This window comes from Camellia sinensis, chromosome 3, assembly GCF_055761805.1.
Source record: "Camellia sinensis isolate YWXY chromosome 3, ASM5576180v1, whole genome shotgun sequence".
Classification (NCBI taxonomy): domain Eukaryota; kingdom Viridiplantae; phylum Streptophyta; class Magnoliopsida; order Ericales; family Theaceae; genus Camellia; species Camellia sinensis.
Genome location: NC_138963.1, coordinates 49512098 through 49527671, shown reverse-complemented (window position 1 = coordinate 49527671; position 15574 = coordinate 49512098). Strand labels below are relative to the sequence as shown.

The window sequence follows — 15574 nt, the reverse complement described above, 5'->3', positions numbered from 1 at the left end:
TTCCACCGAGAATGGTGTCCTCGGCTTATCTGGGGAGGTTACCTCGGCGTAGGCATTCTGTTGCTTCCTTTTGAGGTAATCTCTTAAGTCTTCTTTGCTCCGCCCAGGAGCTCGGCTATCCTTTGACTTTAGTCTTTTCGGTATACTACTCTCGGCCTCGTGGTGAGCCCTTTTCGACCCTTCTCCGTGAGTTGTGTCGAAGCACAATGCCTGCCCCTGAACATGCCGATGTCCTTTGGGGTCTGCCTCCCTTGTGTGATGCGTCCTCTGTGATTCTTCTTTTCTTGATCCTCTTCGTCCGACCTCCCTAGAAGGTTGGTGAGAGTGTCTTTCGTTTCCGTTATGATGAGGGGCTATAGGGATTGTTTTCTGCCCTCCCTTCTGTGTATTGGCCGCTGGAATCAGTGTGTCGTGCAGCGGGTATGGTGGCTGCATGACGTTATTTTGCATCATGAAATTGACGACCGATTGCAGGTCTGCCAATTTTTTTGCCATCTCTTTTACCTCTTCATCCCTCCATAGGCACCTATCCTTCCAAACCTGGAGGTCGTCTTCGTTGTAGTACCTGCTTTGATCAGGTTTCTTTGGTGCGTCGCTAGTCTGGCCGATGTCTTTCGCTCCGTGATTTTGTTCATGAGTTTCTTTGTTCGACCTTTCTCCTTCGCCATCAAGGTCAATAGGTCTCCCACTCCCAGTAGGAGTGTCATCCCCAACCTTTTCCTTTTGTCCGTTACTGGCCATCTATTCTACTTTCGTTCCCACAGACGGCGCCAAATTGTGTGAGTGATTTTTCGATCACACTGCCCAACTCAATATTCAACTGGAGAACACAGGCAGAATAGATGACACCTGGCTAACCTGTAACAGAAAGAGAAGATTCCGGTGGTGGTTTCGACCACCCGGGGACACTCCGATGATCAAGTCAGTATATCTCTCAAAGATAATCAAAAATGCTAAACTCAATGCTCAAGAGCATAAAATTGCGTACCTTAAACCCACGGGGGTGCCTCTCTTTTATAGTTACCTCAATCCTAATCCCACTAGAAGCCTGACTTCTATGGATTCTTGTTTAGTACTTACTTTGGACTCCTTCAGAGATAAAGATAAACTCTCTAAGAGCTTTATCCTTATCTTGGCTAAGTCTCCTCTTTATTCTAGGACTCTTGTCCCTTATCTCTTATCTCGGATTCCGATATCTTCGGAGATAACCTCGGCTTGACCGAGATCACCTCGGCGTTATGACCCTGCCGCATGGCACCTCGGCTGATACATCGGCGTCACCTTGCCACGTGTCGGTACTCAAAAATATATCCCCACATTAACCTTAATTCTACCTTATAGTACATGACAAAATATTGTATTAAGTTGTTAATTTCAAAGCAAGTCGAACTGAGCTATGCTAGAATTATGAAAATTTGGTGTTAATTAGTCAAACTTTGAATGCATAGCTTAACATTTTCTCTATAGCTATGTCATTTTTGTGATGAATATTTACATAGAATAAGCTAAAAAATAGATTAATGTTAGGTATGAAAAATTTAAAATAAAATTTCATTTCATGATAGTTGTAAAATCTAAAAGAACAATACTAGGGATCTCAAAAAAATAAAAATAAAATTAAAAATAATAATAATAATAAAATAAAAAATACCAAATAATCTATATAATACTCATGTAGATATGATCTATGTGAGTATTATGTAGAATACTTGATAATTCATTTAGAAGTTTTAGCATTTTTTAATTTAAAACTACATTCTGGATTCGAAAGACAATCCTAAAAAACAAAAAAATTATTCATAATAAACATATGTTTTAAGCTGTGCATAGCACAACTATAACGCTAGTACATATATAAGCATATCCAAAACTTAAAATGTGCATATCAAAGATAACTATTCAATAATCGAAGAGTATTAATGTAACATTGTTTATATAGCACTCTCAATCAATGATGTAAGAAAAACTTAATAGGTGGGACAATACTATCTCACATGTCTCATGTAGTTGAAAAATAGGGAATGTGTCACGACCTAAACCCGTCCCTATAGGTTTAGCATCGTAACCAGTCAGTAATTCTGGGATTACAGAAGGCCTCTGAACAATTAAACAAAATTAGAGGGGTTGGCGAAAGCAAATATCAAATACAATTTTCATAGAGCTATGCAGACATACATGTGACATAAAATTTAAAGCATATATACATATATGTGACGTCATATTTACGTTAGTTTTACATCACCAACACAGATACAGTCAAAGGGACTTAGCCCTAAATACAAAGTATACAAAACTGTTTAGACAAACAGAAGAAAACATAACTTAAAACTTGTTTGTAGAATCACAGCCACACTTTAACTCGGGAACCTTATCCGGAGGCGCGATGGTTGGCTGACAAAACTGATCTCCAGGCAATTATCACTGAGCCTGGTCACGTGCCTGATCATCTACATACATTAATAATATAGTGAGCTGGATCCTAGTGAATGATAACAGAGTAAAGGTTTTAATGAATGATGTCCGTAACAGATTCAGAAATCAAAATTCAGAATTCAGATCAGAAATAGATTCATATTCATATTTAGAGTTCACAGATAATCATACGTGGTACATCCATTAGCATTAACAGAATAGTTAACCAATTTATATAGGACGTAAATAGTTGACTCATGTGCACAAAGACGTTTATTAGGATCCATAACAGTTGACCCATGATCACATGGGACGTATAGTTGACTCATGATTACATGAGATGTTCAGTTGACTCATGATTATCTGATACGTTTACAGAGCAGATAATAGATATCACATGATGCTAAGAATGTCACGAAATCTGGACAATCATTCGCCCATATAGAAAATAGTATTTCAGAAAATAGATCATGTCATATCATCAGAAAATAATTAAAGTCAAACATAGCTTTACAGAGTTATTACTCATAGATATAGCTCCAGTAGCAGAACAGTCAGAATGGACAGATCAGACAGTCTATGGTGCGTGACCTACACAAACACATAGTGGATACACATTGAAACACACGCTCAGAAAACACTTAACTCATTTCTTCTCTATCTTGGTGCATTTTACCCTCATTATTATATCTTAATTAAGGCTTAAGAATGCCTAAGATGCAATGAGGATGTCAAATATACTTTGAAACACTTAGCCAAAATTCTAAAAACAGGGCAGTTTATTCGAGCGTAACTTTTGTCGCTTGAGTGGACCCTTTGGTCTGCAAAACTTCTAAGAGCTCTCATTTTATGTTTGAGCTCAACTTCTGCTCGCTCAAGCCAAGGTCTAAAGATAAGAGCGGTAGCTCGAGCGCATGTTCTGTCGCTCGAGTGAAGGCTTATGTCTGCAAAAATACTAGGAGCTTGAATTTTACGCTCGAGCCAACTTTTAGTCGCTCGAGTCAAGGTCCAAAACAAAGGGTAGTTGCTCGAGCGCCACTTCGGTCGCTTAAGTGAAGATACAGAATCTGGAATTTCCAGATTGTTGTTCAAAGTTCAAAATCCATTTCCAATGAACAAAATCATCTTCTTTTGGGCCAAAACTTGAAAAATCATGTCTAAACTTGTATAACATCATGAATTGAAAGCCATTTCGCAAAATCAAGCTCCGCCTCCTGCAGATCTACCCCAATGCTAGGAATTTTTCTACATTATTGTTGGTTTCTAACATTTTCCCCCTATTGTTTTCATGCATGCCAATTCTTTTAGAACCAAACTTGAAACTCACATGAATTCAACATGCATGAATTAACATGATTTCTTTTCTTCCAAAACATGATCAATTGAGACAAAATGCCATGAAATGTGGTGAATTCTCAAAACCAAGCTAGAATTATTACATGCATGTAAGAATTGTTTGAAATTCAAACTTAAAATGGGGTGAAAATGCATGCATACATGATATGGTCCTCTTTCCTACTTCATTAACTCAATTCTTGCATTGATCAACATAATTCTCTTGAATTCATGTGTTAAGTGTCTCAATGACTCAACTAAAAGCTTGAATCCTTACCTAAACTCTTCAATTCGGCTCTAGATTACTATGTCTTTAAGTTAGCAAGCCAATTCTCCAACTACGCTTCCAATTCTTTCAATTTTCCAAGTAATTCTTCCTCCTCGAGCTTTGATCTCCATGTTCTCTCTTCTCTCCCTCTCTCTACGTTTTTGTTGGGCTCAAAATACGGAATAAGTGTGTAGAATGAATTAGAAGTGGCCTTATATAGGCTTGGTTTACTTAGGCTAATTAATTGTAGTTAGTGCTAATTATTTTATTATAATTATTTAATTCTGAATTAGGATTCAATTAAACCTATCATAAATTTCTAGAAAGTCCAAATTACATGTTAATCTAATCAGTTTCGTGTTCGGACACCGATAAGATCTTTAATTCGCATACCAAAATAGAAACATAGACATATATTCCTACCATGGATAGATATAAACACAATTACACATAACACATGCATTTAACTTAGAATTTCATCTTAATTACTTATTAGACAATCTTAATAATGTATTATAGGCTAATCATAGGTCGGAGTTATAGAATGACTCACCTGGTGCGTTTTGTTGTTTCTCATTTGTGAGGAGCACCGTGTAAACAATGTTACATAGTATGTCAAGAATACTTAATAATTTTTAATAGAGATATTAATTTAAATTTATACCATTCATTCAAATTTTAGACATTTTTTTTAATTCTTTTTTCTAGATATATAACACCTGGGTATATATGTATAGGTTTTAAATATCAACTGATATTGGGATTTTGAACTTTCGATAGCGATATCATTAGTTAATGTTGTTCGGTTCGATATTAGAATAAATATTGAGTGCAATAGTAACACCATCTTACGTGGGGTCATCGGGCAATAAAAAAAACAATTGTAAATGAACTTATGTAGACAAATCTTGTCTCTCACTAACTCAACTAGGTCGTGGTCTACACCACAAAGTGAGATTGCTCAATTCACCATTATATCTATTATTTACTATTGATATCGACACTATATTGCCAATACCGATACATATCTCAATACCATCACTTAAGGATGCATTAAATACTCATAATCACCTCCAGTATCATATAAAAGAGAAAATACTATAAATATATTTTACTAGAGACTAAACAACCATTTTCTCCAATTCCTTCTATTTTAACCCCATATACTTTTGTAATAGAATGTTTTTATTATTTTTTAAATGCCTTTATTTTTAAATAATATTTTGTAGATTTTTTTAAAAAAAATTAAATGCCCTTGATTTTCAATCATAATTAAATTATATGGTGCAAGGAAAATAAAGAACATATATTTTTCCGTTTATTTTTTAATTTTTTTTATATGTCCGTTTATTTTTATAACAAATATAAAAAATTATATGCACTTAAATTTTTTTTTTTAATTTTTAGATTCATTTTCCTTACACCATATAATTTAATTATGATGGAAAATAGAAGACATTTAAAAAAAAATATTTAAAAAAATCCACAAAATGTTATTTAAAAATAAAGGCATGATAAAAAAAATGTTAAAGCAAAAAACTCTATGAAAAACATATAATGTTAAAATAGAAGGAATTGGAGAAAAAAATAGTTTAGTCTCTAATAAAATATATTTATAGTCTTTTCTATGATAGTAGATGTGGCCAACCGTATTTAATGCATCCTTAGGGTACTTGTTAATAAAATCCACACACACACACACACATATATATATAAGTGCTGAAGAAATTAAATAGGAGTAATGTTATATATAATCTCATTGAGTAATGGTAACACTTATCATTTTTTTATGTGAAATTTACGTTGTGTTTGATTGGAGGATTTGAGAAAGGATTTAGAAAAAGAAAGAGAAAATGTGTGTGAAATTAGGTGAAATATAAGTATATTTTATTTATATTTTACTTACCTTTTCTTTTTTTTTTTCTTTTCAAATTTCTTCTCAAATTTTCTAACCAAACACAATGTTAGTGTACTATCTCATGTGTGTGCATTGCATTGGAAATAGACACGAGTGAAAGGTCTTATTACACTAATGATGTGTTGAACATGAGATGGTATATATACTGAATGTGGTATGAAAATATGATAAATGTAACATTACTCATTATTCCCTTTTCTCATTCTAAAACAAAAAACAAAGAGGCTCTCATTAGTAAATGCATGTGAAATTCACTCATTTGTGTTTCGTCATGAGAAACTAAGATAAGAAATATAATTATAGATAGCAATTTTCCATCAAAAAAAAAGAAAAAGAAAAAGGAAAAGAAGCAGAAGACTTACATGCAAGAGTGGTTGAAGACTTGAACTTGTTGGTGAGTAGTATGCGCGATCTGTCCACGGACGCCAGATTTTGTTTAACATCGTCTACAAATTCCCGCTTCATGTTTGTTCAAGTCAATTCCTTGAGGTGACTCAGCCGCTCCAATCCTTGTGACTTTTCCAGTTTTTCACAACCTCTAATTTCTAATTCTTCAAGTTCGGGCATAGCACCTTCCTCAACGATCCACTCCTTGAAGGTTTCTAACATCCACAATTTCAACACACGAAGTTTGGGAAATCCCCCACCAAGACAATTCATTTTCTCCCCTACAAAAGAGTCAGCAAAAAGCCTGAGTATGTTCAGCTGAGGCAGAAACTGCCCTAGCTCCGGCATTGGATCTTCTTTGATTTTCGACATTGACAGTGTCAGGGTTTTGAGGTTTTGGGGAAGGTTTCGAACTTCGAACATTCCGAACACTCCGAACAAATATAAGTTTGAGAGAGACGGATGGATTGTCAGATTGTCAGGAATCACGAGCTCTGAAGGCTGACCGAATTGATGATCTCTTGACCTCAGCTTGAAAGTTTGAAGTTTGTTTAGTTGTGAGATGCAATCCCATGTTTTCTCCACTGATGATCTTGAATGGCAAGTCAGTCCCAATTTCCGAAGGCTGGTGAATCTGTTCAAGCCGTATTCTTTGGGGTCCTCAAAATCGATACGGAGGCCCGTTAAGGTCTGAATGTTGGACATTGAAGTTGAAGACTGTTTTTATGATGACGGCTTTGGAATGGACACCTCGTTCATAAGCAGATGTCGAAGGTTCTTCGCCTTCCAAATGGAACTCGACAGATTGGTTATGTTAGTATACTTCAAATCTAAAGTCTCCAGGCACGGTAGATCGCCAATAGACTTCGGACATGAGTCTATACCGGTCCATCGCAAGCTTATGTACCTTAAGTTGCTCAAAAACTTGCCGAGTTTCGCATGTAGCAATGGTCTGTGGGCACCTTCTAGATCAAGCACCCTCGTCAACACAAAACCTCTAGGTCCCCTCCTATCGATAATTGTTTTAAGCAACTTATTGATTTTTTCGTTGGATGTACCTCTCGTTTGGGCTTTAAAACAAACATCTGATAAACAAACATTATTAGGCTGAGCAAGTAAATCTATATTATTCTGAGCAGATGAATCTGTATTAGGCTGATCAGCCGGTGAATCTGTATTAAGCTGAGCAGTTGAATCTATAGGTGTACAATTCGCTCTGCAATGGTGGGCGTGAATAAATCCTATAACCTCAGATTTTTGAAAGAAGAAATCATGAAGAAAGCTTGGCATTCGGCATGTTTTATGCCTTCGATATTCCTTCCTTGTTGCTATTTCAATCATGTTTCTGTGCACGAGTTCTTTCAAATATTTACCGGCTATATCTTCAGGTTGTTGGGTACTTGACATTTTCACAAAACCCTCTGCAATCCACAACTGCAACAGCCTCCGCACAGAGATCTCATACTCTTTAGGAAAGAGAGCCAAGTAAAGAAAACATAGCTTCAACTTAGACCGTAGCTCACGAAAACATAAAGCTATAATATTTGAGAGAGGTGATCACGAAAACATTGTTTTATCACTGATTGATCAAGTTTGTCCAAGTCGATTAAAAGACTATCAATTACACAGACCAACTCATTAGATTGTATAGTCGACAACAATCGTCCAAGCAGGACAATTGCTGGAGGCAAACCGCCGCATATTTTCAGAATTTTTACCTTGTAACTGTTTAACTGGTGGTGTGTATCTGTGTCATGTCTGCCTACACGAAACTTGTTCGAGAACAATTCCCAACTCAGCTCATCAGTGAAGGGCTTGAGTTCCAGCGGTGGGCGACTCCACGGATCAACATCCGAGGCTATCTTAGAGTCGCGAGTAGTGACGATGACTCTCCTACCATTGGCGGCGTCTGCAAAGGGACATGCTAACATGAGCCAGACATCAAACGAGGAGACATCATCCAAGACTATTAGAAACCTGAGCTCCATTAAAGTCTGGAAAAGCAGAGCAGACAGCTCGTCCTCGCTCATGAGCTCTACCCCCTTCAACACCCCCATCGGAATCTGTTTGAGTAAGACAATCAACAGATCCTTGCATTAAATATTTTTGGGAACATGGAGCCAAACACGGCACTCGAAAGACTACCGAACGTCGAGTCTGTTATAAACCTTCCTTGCCAGAGCTGTCTTGCCCACAGCCTTTTCGCTGACCAGAGAAATCACGCGGAGGCTTTTCTCGTCGTCGTTGATCAGTCGATCTACCAGATTCTTCTCTGCCACATCTCCAAATCCAACAAGTTCATCATCATCATCATCTTCAAATTCATGGGCTTTGTGATTGATTGCCGAATGGTCTCTGCGAGGCCGCGACTTACTATGTACAGCTTTTAAGCTCTTCACGAATTTTTTCAATTTGGAGCTGAACCGTAATTGGGTCCATGGTGGAATTGGCAGGTTTTTGGTAAGATTTTTGAGATCTTCGCGTCGGCAATGAATTGGTGTGTTGAGGAGGAAAGTTTCGATTAAAAATTCAGCAGAATAAACAGAGCGAAGAAGGGTACTGGTAACATCAATTTATTTTACATGGTATCAGAGCTATAGGTTAAAAATCTTGGTGTTCTTCGCCTTCCGGCGGGCGGGCGGCAACCTCGCCTTGGCCGCCCGCCGGACCTCAACCTAATCCACTAGAATTTTCTACACATACCTTGAAATTTCTTCGAGTCCACCACCTTCAATAAACCCAACTGAGACTACTCTGGCCTTAAGAGGATCTGTCACCAGATGCCCTCTCTCTCCTCTTCCTTCACGGTAGAGACAGGTGAAGGACCAGCCGTCCTCCACATCATCAGCGATCTAGTCTCTCTCCCTCCCCCCAACATTTTTTGAATACTCTCCACCACCGAAACTACGAACATGTCTTCGGCGCCACCACCGCTTGTGGCGGTCCTCGCCCTCTTGTTCATAACTCCGGTGATCGGGTGGCGGCCATGGCCCAATCAGAAAATCAACTCCTCCGATCTCCAATTCGGGGGGTCGAAGAAGTTCGAGGGATCCTCTGAGTTCGTCCACATGAAGTACCACATGGGACCGGTCCTGACCGCCAACATCACCGTCCACACCGTCTGGTACGGCACGTGGCAGAGTCGCCAGCAGCGGATCATCCGCGAGTTCATTAACTCCATCTCAGCCCCAGATTCCAAGCACCCCTCTGTCTCCGGCTGGTGGCAAACCATCTAGCTCTACACCTTCCCCTTCCCTTCGAAACCAGTCGGCCTCCCCGAAGGCCACGCAAACCCACTTCTTCACCAAACTCCATCACGGCATGCACCTCCTCAAGGACCAAATGGAGGACTTCCTCTCTCCACTGTTTCTGCAAGGACGGTGAGGGACGGTGGCGCACTCTTCCCACGAGATCTCGGGTCTCTCCGCTGCGGAACGAGTTGCAGACTCCGTTGCATGAACTACCTCCGCCCTTCCGTCCAGTGTGGCCTCATCGCCCCCGACGAGGAGGCCCTCATTCTCCGCCTCCACCGCCTTCTCGGCAATAGGTGTTCTTTGATAGCGGGGAGCATTCCGGGGAGTACAGACAATGACTGGAACACTCACCTCAGCCAGACGGTGATCGGCCCAGGGATTGATCCCAGAACCCACAAACCATTACGCCCTATTTCTTCCTCCCACGTGGATAACATATATCAAACCCATCTCGGGTCTCTCTCTCTCTCTTGGGGTCAGCTGGGTGCGTGGTGTTCAGGTGAGCCCCTGCCACACAATCATAAAATATATCAATCGCACTTGTGCCACCCACCTCTCATCATATTTTCATATTTGTTTACTCTTTCACCTGCCAACCATCTATCTTTCATCATTGTGTTTGGATATGTGACCCACACTCACACACACACCCCCGGGATTTCTGATGCCAACATTTTTTTTTTTTAATCATCACCCACTCCACTATCTCTTCTTTTAATATATCTCTATATATATATCTCTATATTTATTTTATTATATTGCACCAACCCAGCATATCGTTTCCAAGCCACCCATGTTGGCTTGTCTCCTCTTATTATTATTATTATTATTATCATTATTATTATTTAAAAAAAAAAAAAAAAAACAAACGATGAACTTGCACACCACACTCCTTTTATTCATGTCGGGGTTCCCCCCGTTCACACTTTTACATCAACAAAAAAAAAAAAAAAAAAAAAAACAAACAAACAAACAAAAAAAAAAAAACAAAAAAAAAAAAAAAAAAAAAAAACCCCACAAACAAAACAACCACACCCACAGGCGGGGATTTTCTTCTCTACTCGGCCGTCGGTCTTTTCTTCTTTCCTCCGTCCTGGGCAGTCCTTGCCGGTGTTGCCTCCGTGTTTCCCACTCCACTGGGCATGACCACTATTCCTTGCTCCTCCACTGCAGCATATGGCGGCCCTCCAAATCGGAACATCACGGTGGCCTTCCGCTTCAGCTCCTTGTTTTCTGCCCTTAGCACGCTCATCTCTGCTCGCGCATCCTTATACATGCGTTGGAGCAGAGCCAGCTGGGAGTTTAACTGCTGCACCTCATTTGTCCTACTCTGTAGCCGGTGCGACAGATTTGTGACCGCCGTCATGGACTCCACACATGCCTTCAACGTATACTGATTGGCCTCCACATCCGACTGCACCGCCATTTTTTGCTCCACAGACCGCATCGGAAAGTTCAGCGGAGCAAACCCAGCAGTGTTTGGTTGAGGTTCACTGGCCACCGCACCAGTTCTCTCTCCTGTAGACTCGTTGAGGTCGGGAAAGAGGGTAAGCAGCCCGCGGGACGACGAAGCCATTTTTTCTGGGCAACAGAGTGTTCTAGAGAGTGTTACAGAGTATCTTCTCAGCAAAACCTTCTCAGCAAAACGAAGAGTTTTTCAGTGGATTTTCGCCAATTGTTTGTCTTCGCCTCTGCCTCAGCTCTGTCTTGGTTAAATAGCCGAGGCAGCCACGCGCATCGCGCGCCTCTTCTCGCCGACAAACAGGCACGCCTTTTGATGCATTCGGGCACGCCTTTTGATGGCACGCCTTTTGAGGGTGCGGGCACACCTTTTGAGGGCACGACTTTTGAGGGCTCGATATCTACATCCATGTATATTTTTTTTTGGGCAGCCTATATACACACTCATACAGTGTCTTTTACACCGGTCAGCTTTATCAATCCCTTTGTTTCAACCTCAAATAGGTTTCTATCTTCACACCTATTTGAGTTTGAGGGGGGGTTATACCAGTATAATGTATAAGTCGCCCATGGCGCACTCCCTAAGTCACCCCCTTGGTGCACCACCACAATTTTCTACAACGGTCCGACATGACCCCATAAACTGTCTTCTACAACTGTCTTCTACAACGGTCCGACATGACCTCGTAAACTGTCCTGCTACATCGGTCCGACATGACCCCGTAAACTGTCTTCTACAACGGTCCGACATGACCCCATAAACTGTCTTCTACAACGGTCTGACACGACCACACAGTGTCTGCTACATCGGTCCGACATGACCCCGTAAACTGTCTTCTACAACGGTCCGACATGACCCCGTAAACTGTCTTTTACAACGGTCCGACATGACCCCGTAAACTGTCTGCTCCAACGGTCCGACATGACCCCATAAACTGTCTTCTACATCGGTCTGACACGACCACACAGTGTCTTCTACAACGGTCCGACATGACCCCGTAAACTGTCTGCTACAACGGTCCGACACGACCATACCGTGTCTCCTATCCTGTGTTGTTTTTTATTTATCAGTTTACTTTTCTGTTTTGTTACTCTCTTCAAACTCAAGTTGGTTAGTTCCTATCCTCCTTGAGTTTGAGGGGGGCTGTTAACGTACACTAAACCTAACCCACTAACCTAACCCACTACATCCACCCCACTAAACCTAACACACTTACCATCTCCACTACCACCCACCACCTCCACTACCATCCACTACCACCACTCACTTACCTCACACCTCTCCTATATAATAGCTTGTAACATACAAATCAAAATATACAACAATCTTGTAATACACATCAATCAATAATATACATCAATTTATTTTACAATATACATGATTTCTCAGTCTTGGATAGATAAATCTTTCCTGGACAACGTCTTTCAACTTGTTTAATTTCTCTAATAAACTTGAAATCGGTACATCAGCTCCCATGGTTTCTCTCTCATCAATCTCTTCGTAATTGATTTCTCACAAATATTGGAAATTACTAAGTCAACTGTGGATCAATGACGGGTGTAGGGTAGTGTTGGCACAAAAAAATAATTTTCTGTTGATTATGACTTATTAATTATGGCCAAGTCCCGTTTAATTGATTATGACTTGTTAATTGCAGCCAAATTTCATATCAAGTTAGATCATAAATTATTTTTAATATAAAATTATGACCATATATATATATATATATATATTTATATTTCATTATTATTATTATTATTATTTTATTTGTTTTGTTGGTGTAGCTAGAGTGATTACAAAGTGGTAAAGCCACGTGCACACTCAGATTTCCATCATTCAAGGATTTATATGAGAAGAAGTGAAGGAAAGGAAAGGAAAATAACGTGGGTTAGTGGCTATGTGGAACTGCCCATGATGTTGCAACGATTGTGGTCCTTCAAGTCTTGAAGGGAAACTACCTAGGGCAAGCAGACACAACAAAAAGTGATCAATTATCAACACAACTCTACATGAGTTCAATTAGAAATAGATAGCTTCTAGCCTAGGAGTAGTTTATTCCTTTTAGGAGTAATTTTAATTTAATAGTTTTGTAATCATTTTCTGATTATTTTAATCTGTAAATTTTTTTCTGATTCTTTTGTATTTTTGTTTTTTTGTTTGTTTTTGTTTTTGTTCAAATCTTTGTAACAAGTAACAATTTCAGCAATACTATATCAGTTTTTAGTTTGTTTCGTCACATTACAATCTCCAAAGAAGTCATTAAATTTGTCAATGCATAGAACATTCAAACCACAATTGCTTGATTTGTTGGTTGTTTGTGTCTCTATCGAATCTCCTCTGTCAATTTGGCCTGAACCCGATTTTTGCTAACAGGTAGACAGCCATTGGTGGTTGATAATGATTTATCCATATTACGGGTTGTTTGGTACACACCTAAAAATAGCAGTTCTATGAATCCAAGCACAAAGAATCAGAAGCTAACAGAATTTAAAATCAAAGGTCTAGATTCATCATTAATGATAGGGTCTCACATAAAACTTTTATTGTACACCATAAATTTAGCATTTTGGGTATTTTCTGAATTTGGTTTTCTAAGTCCCTAGACACAAGTTAATTTCACTTCTTTTTTTTTTTTTTAAATCTTTAAATTATATTTTATCATTTATTTATGGGAGAATTGCAAAAAAAATGGTATCAACACAAAATAATTACAATGTCATGAAAGTACAAATAATTTATGCATTAGATTGTACAATTAAGTCTTATACTTCCACCACTTTGCAATTATTTTAAGTTTATACCTTTTTTTTTTTCGAGATTGTCCCTTTTTTTAATTGAAAAAAAAAAACTTGATTACTATAACAAAATAAATTCTTAATTTTTAATTTTGTCAATTTAGATATTGATCTTTTGATTTGTTTTCAATCTAAACTACTTGCGTACTTTTACTAAATAAAACTGACAAGAAAAAAAAAAATAGTTATTAAACTCAATGAAAAATAATGTTTTAAATATTTCATGTACACCTATATTGAGTTTAATGGCTAAAATATTATTTTTCTGTTTGTTTTATCTACGAAAATAGGTAAATAATTTATATTAAAAACAAATCAAAATATTAAGATTTGAATTAATAAAATTATAAAATCAAAATTTATTTTATTATAAGATTCAAGCTCAAACATTTTTTGTGTAATTTTTCATATTTAATTTTAGAGTTATTATAAAAGGGAGACTTACGGATAAATCCTAAAATGTGAAAAGGTGGTCCAAATAGTCCTAAAAGATATTTTGTAGTCTGATTAGTCCTACTTCATGTGTGTTTACTAACGTGCCCTCGTCTTGAATGTTAGTGGGCCATGGGGTGTTGGTATTCCATAGGAAGTGGGACGAGTTTGGGTGTCACATTGGGAAAAGGGCTATAGTAGATGGTATTGGTTGCTACGTGTGTGACGGGATGAAAATCTAACCAGATTATGTCAACCTAACTCGTATGTCGATACCATTTGTGTTTTATGGAATACCCAATTGAATTATTCAATCACCGGAACATGATGTCGTCAAATCCCTATAATCTTGTTGTTGTAGTTGGTGTGATCAGGTTTTGAATTGCTGTGTTAATCTTTGAGATTTGGTGTTTTGGATCTGAATGATGTAAGTGAAGAATACGATTATGTTGTTGTTGGGTGGGCGTTGTAGTTTGGGGTTTAGGGGCTGGAGACGAAATTTTAGGGTTTTCTGTGGGCGACGATTAGGGTTGTTGGTGTGATGACGGTGGACTAACGGCACTAATCTGTGACCCTGTTATAATGACGAACAATCGTAAGTTGTTCTTATTGAATCCTTATGTTGGTGAGGTGTTAACGGTGGGCTGTAAATGTGCATATATATTGTATATAATAGTGTGTGAGTCAGTTTGTCCCATTGTGTATCAAGCGTATATGTGTGATGTGTGAATGTCGTCTTGGTTGGGTCGTTTATTACCCTCTGTGTGTGAGTTTATTCATGGTTTGTCTGTATGTGTGTGTGTTTTGTGTGTGGACTGTTGAATGGTAGTTGGTATGTAGGTTGTGTGGTTGTTGTCCGTCTGTGTGTGTTCGTAAAATGTGTATGTGTGGGTGCACTTTTGGCATTTGAAGACAAATGTTGGGACTCCTGCCCCCACGCCCCTAGTTAATATGTTAAGATATAATGTGGGTCGAATTTGGATGGCAGTCATGCGTGACACATGTTTTACTAATATTGTAGCATAATTTGTTGTTTGAGTTGTTGGTGTGTGATGTTGTGTATATCAATTGTAAGGTTTAGGGGTTGCTTTATCGTGACGTATTATGATGGGTGTGTGTGAACAATTTAGGAGGCTAAAAAAAATGTTGCTATTGGTATAGAGGCAATGTATCATATGTACAACTGTTCATGAATTTTAGTTACTAATGTTGTGCTTTTATATGCAGAAGTTGCACGGATGAGGAGCCCGTGGACTAGGTCATGTGAACGTAAATGGTTGGATACAATGCTCGTCCCGTCATCGTCGAAGT

General features: G+C 38.6%; 1 long non-coding RNA gene across 1 annotated transcript; it reads right to left on the bottom strand.

The window, feature by feature from the left end:
* Positions 1 to 2178: 2178 nt before the first annotated feature.
* LOC114311185 (uncharacterized) lies at positions 2179 to 7661 on the bottom strand. The gene is made up of 2 exons (XR_014363861.1): positions 6296 to 7661; positions 2179 to 2447 (listed from the first exon to the last, which is right to left on the bottom strand). It is a non-coding gene; the product is annotated as an uncharacterized LOC114311185 (long non-coding RNA).
* Between the last annotated feature and the right edge of the window lie 7913 nt (positions 7662 to 15574).